Genomic DNA, 4,989 nt, shown 5'->3' on the forward strand with positions numbered 1-4,989 from the left:
CAAACCTTTGCACTTTGCTGCATGCAAAGAGTAATCTTTATTCGGAGCATGTTAACACACTCACATAGGCTGCCTCACCAACCTGCAAACCAGATGCTAAGGACCTGACGATCCAATGGGGCCCCATCGTCAGATCAGTATCTAGGTCCAACCAATCACATGTGGGTCTGGCAATTGTGAAGGTGACGTGGTTACCACTCACCTTTTCACCCTTGTCATTTTCATTCTACCACTGGTTGAAGCACGGTAGTCTGCTCTCTTGGCTGCTGTTCTGCCTTGATTTCCGTGGCATACACTGCTGTACATAGTGTATATAGTGTACATACTTCTGTTTATACTTGGTGAAGGATAATATAATTCAGAGTTTTTCTGGTTGTGTTTATTTTGCTCCATTTACACCCAGGATAACAGGCCTTTGAGTACCTGGGTTGTAATACACTTTTTCTAATTTCCTGATGTGCTTCATGAGGTGTGGGTTCCAAACTGGTGCTGCATACTACAGTATGGACATGACATACATGGTGTACAGTGTCTTGATCGATTCCTTACTGAGGTATCGGAACACTATTCTCAGGTTTGCCAGGCGCCCATATGCTGCAGCAGTTATCTGGTTGATGTGCACCTCAGGAGATGTGCTTGGTATTATACTCACCCCAAGATCCTTTTCCATGAGTGAGGTTTGCAGTCTTTGACCACCTATCCTACACTATGTCTGCAGTTTTCTTTGCTCTTCCCGATCTTCAGAACTTTGCACTTGGCGGGGTTAAATTCGAGTAGCCGTTTGTTGGACCAGGCTTGCAGCCTGTCCAGGTCTCTTTGTAGTCCTGCCTGATCCTCATCCAGCTTAATTTTAATCATTAACTTCATATCATCTGCAAACAGAGAAACTACTGAGTCTATCTCTTCCGTCATGTCATTCACATATTCCAAAAATAGCATTGGTCCTAGGATTGACCCCTGTGGAACCCCACTCGTCACAGGAGCCCACTCTGACACCTCGTCACATACGATGACTCATTGCCTCCTTGTCAGATATTCTCTTATCCAGTGCAGTGCTCTTCCTGTTATGCGTGCCTAGTCCTCCAGCTTTTGCACTAATCACTTGTGAGGAACTGTATCGAAGGCCTTCTTGCAGTCCATGAAAATGCAATCTACTCACCCCTCTCTCTCGTGTCTTACATCCATTACCATGTCGTAAAACTCCAGCAGGATTGTGACACAGGATTTTCCTTTCTTGAATCTGTGCTGGTTGTTGCTTAAAAGCTTCTTCCGTTGCAAGTGCTCCACCATTCTCCTCTTGATAATCTTCTTCATGACTTTGCATACTATACATGTCAGTGATGCTGGTCTGTGGTTTAGTGCCTCGTGTCTGTCTCCTTTCTTAAAATTGGGACTACATTTACCGTCTTCCATACCTCACATAGTTGCCCAGTTTCAATGGTTATGTTGAAAATTGCTGTTAGTGGCACACACAGCATCTCTGATCGCTCTGTAAGGACCCACAGAGAGATGTCCAGTCCCACCACCTTTGAGGTATCTAGTGCACGTAGCAGCTTCTTCACCTTCAATTTTGGTTGTGTATTTCATCCAGCACTTGTTGGTATATCCCTTGTTGGTGAGCCCTCCTAGTCTGACTTCCTGGAGTCCTTTCTGTCTCCACTGAAAATACTTAAATCTCACATTGAGCTCCTCAAATACTTCTTGGTGGTTTCTTGTAAGCTCCCCACCTTCCTTCCTCAGCCTGATTACCTGGTCTTTGACTGTTGTCTTTCTCCTAATGTGGCTTTACAATAGCTTCAGGTCAGACTTGACTTTCGATGCTATGTCATTTATGTACTGTCGCTGGGCCTCCCTCCTCATCTGTGCATACTCATTTCTAGCTCTTTGACTAATCTCTTTATTTTCCTGGATCCTTTGTCTTCTATACTTTTTACATTCTCTAGTGCACTTAGTTTTTGCCTCACTACACCTTTGGGTAAATCAAGGGATCATTCTGGTTTTCCCATTATTTCTATTGCCCTTGGGAACAAACCTTTCCTCTGCCTCCTAGCATTTTGTTGTCACTGATTTTGCTACCAATTCTCTTTTCCACGAACCTCCTGCAGGATGTTCCTCTTGCCTCTGTAGTCCCCCTTTTTGTAGTTTGGCTTTTCCCCATTTTACTCCAGTTACCTACTCCACTTGTAACTCTACTATATATTCTAAGCTCAGAACCACTTGGTCACTAGCTCTGAGGGGCCTTTCATATGTGATGTCCTTGATGTCCACACTACTCAGGGTGAATATGAGGTCCAGTCTTGCTGGTTCATCCTTACCTCTCTCTCTGGTAGTGGTCCTAACAAGTTGATGCATGAGGTTTTCCAGTAATACATCCATTATCTTGGCTATCCATGTTTCAGGACTCCCATGTGGCACCACGTTTTCCCAATCAATCTACCCTGTAAGCTCTTCTGGCCACTTCAGTTAGTGTCCACCATTGCTCTGTTGCTCTCTTCATTTTCTCCTCCTGGTCTTCTGTAGTTCTGTGGAAGGTTGTACATTACTGCAATGATTACCTTATGTAGCCTAGACTGAATTGTACCTACTATGTAGCCTCTTTCTCCAATTTCATCCATTCCTTCCATTTTGTCAAATCCCCATCCGTTTTTAATGAGCTGTGCAACTCCTCCTCCTCTCTGCTCCCTCTATCTTTCCTCAGGATCTGATATCCAGATGGGAAGATTGCATCCATTATCATCCCAGTCAGTTTCGTTTCTGTGAGTGCTATGATGTTTGGGGACGTCTCCATAATTCTGTTATGCCACTCCTCACATTTATTTGTTATTCTGTCTGCATTCATATACCAAACCTTCATCTTCTTTTCTAAAATTGTGGTCTGGGGAGTATGCTGAGGCTGGGAGAAAAGGAGACCTGGCAGGGAACTATGGGGAAGGGGGTAGCTGTGAAGGAGGAGTTTGTGATGAGAGGGGTGGGGGAGGTGTGTATGGTGTATGGGTTTTGGATTAGATTGTTTGGTTGCACTGGGATTGTCGTGGTTGAGGGTTTTATGTAGGTGGATCTAAGGGAGGTTGCAGTTGCACTTCTTCCTGAGTCTGAGTTCTCCTGCCCATCTCCCTCTTTGCCTCTCTTTCCTCCTTGTGTCTTTGTACCATCTCTTTCAGTTTCTGCCTTTTTTCTTGTGTTTTGTTGCAGTTGAGGTACACTCTCCTGTATGTCGACATATCCCTTAGCCGTGCTTTCTCCTGCAGGATCCTGTTTCGAGCTGATTCTGCCTTGAATATCACTTTAGCCAGATTTTTCCTCTTGCAAACCCTCCTATTCTAAGAAAATCTGCCAGCTGGGTCGTCATCCTCTCCTATTGCTTTCATGATACTTTCAATTGCTCTCTTGTCCTCCTCTTCCTGTTTTTTCTCCCACTGCATTTCTCTTTGCATCCCCTGAGTCGATTTAGTTTTCTCCATTGCAACTTTCCTTTCTTCATTCTCATCTCTATCTGATGTCCCTGTACCCAGTGGTCTCTCATTTTCCCTTCACAGCTTTTCCTGGGGCCTCTGCATGTAGCCTATCTCTTTCATTTTCTTTAGTCCCATCATTTGTTCCTGGTGTGCTCCTCGTTTTTCCTAGGCTCCACGGTGATCTGATAGGTCTCTGTGTACAGGTTAACTCCTTTGTTCCCTACAGTCTCCACATTTGTGACTGCTGTAGCAATTCCTGATGTCATGCCCATACTGCTCTTTGGTTCTTTTGACTGTTTCAGATTCTTCTGTTCCTTTTCTAAGCTCTGTATCTTAGCCACTGCTGCTTGGCTTGTAGTTCCCATTTCCTGCTCTCTGCAGCTATCCTTTTCTTCATTTTCTTGCTATGCTCTTCTAGCTTCCTTCCCCACTCTTGTTCCCTTTTAATGAGCTCTGCTACCCAGTCTTCCTTCTGAGACTCATCCTTCAGTCCCCTGGTTTTCCATCCTCCTGTCTGGCAACCCATTCTTTTTACACCACAGATTGAAAAACTTGTGTTTATGTGTGGTCGTTTGTGATGTGTGTACTCACCTAGTTGAGGTTGCAGGGGTCGAGTCCGAGCTCCTGGCCCCGCCTCTTCACTGATCGCTACTAGGTCACTCTCCCTGAGCCGTGAGCTTTATCATACCTCTGCTTAAAGCTATGTATGGATCCTGCCTCCACTACATCGCTTCCCAAACTATTCCACTTACTGACTACTCTGTGGCTGAAGAAATACTTCCTAACATCCCTGTGATTCATCTGTGTCTTCAGCTTCCAACTGCGTCCCCTTGTTGCTGTGTCCAATCTCTGGAACATCCTGTTTTTGTCCACCTTGTCAATTCCTCTCAGTATTTTGTATGTCGTTATCATGTCCCCCCTATCTCTCCTCTCCTCCAGTGTCGTCAGGTTGATTTCCCTTAACCTCTCCTCGTAGGACATACCTCTTAGCTCTGGGACTAGTCTTGTTGCAAACCTTTGCACTTTCTCTAGTTTCTTTATGTGCTTGGCTAGGTGTGGGTTCCAAACTGGTGCCGCATACTCCAATATGGGCCTAACGTACACGGTGTACAGGGTCCTGAACGATTCCTTATTAAGATGTCGGAATGCTGTTCTGAGGTTTGCTAGGCGCCCATATGCTGCAGCAGTTATTTGGTTGATGTGCGCTTCAGGAGATGTGCCTGGTGTTATACTCACCCCAAGATCTTTTTCCTTGAGTGAGGTTTGTAGTCTCTGGCCCCCTAGACTGTACTCCGTCTGCGGTCTTCTTCACAGCTCCTGGTTCTGCCTCTTTCCTGGTCGCTACTAGATAGCGACCAGCGAAGAGGCGGGGCAAGCTAATATACAAGGATGATAGTTCAATAATACAGTTAATATACCAGGATGATAATGCATGAGTACAGGAAATATACCAGGATGACAGTATAATAGTACAACTAATATAGGAGCATCATAGTGTAATAGTACAACTAATATACAAGGACGAAAGTGTTAT

At 44.9% G+C, this 4,989-nt stretch overlaps 1 non-coding gene across 1 annotated transcript in view; it reads right to left on the reverse strand.

Moving 5' to 3' along the window:
• LOC128684166 (uncharacterized) overlaps positions 1-1,324 on the reverse strand; it is a 118,592-nt gene extending 117,268 nt beyond the window's left edge. The window contains exon 1 of the transcript XR_011392575.1: positions 1,180-1,324. This is a non-coding gene — a transcript (uncharacterized protein). The remainder of the gene's footprint in view (positions 1-1,179) is intronic.
• Between the last annotated feature and the right edge of the window lie 3,665 nt (positions 1,325-4,989).

The sequence above is a fragment of the Cherax quadricarinatus genome, chromosome 2 (genome assembly GCF_038502225.1).
Source record: "Cherax quadricarinatus isolate ZL_2023a chromosome 2, ASM3850222v1, whole genome shotgun sequence".
Lineage (NCBI taxonomy): Eukaryota > Metazoa > Arthropoda > Malacostraca > Decapoda > Parastacidae > Cherax > Cherax quadricarinatus.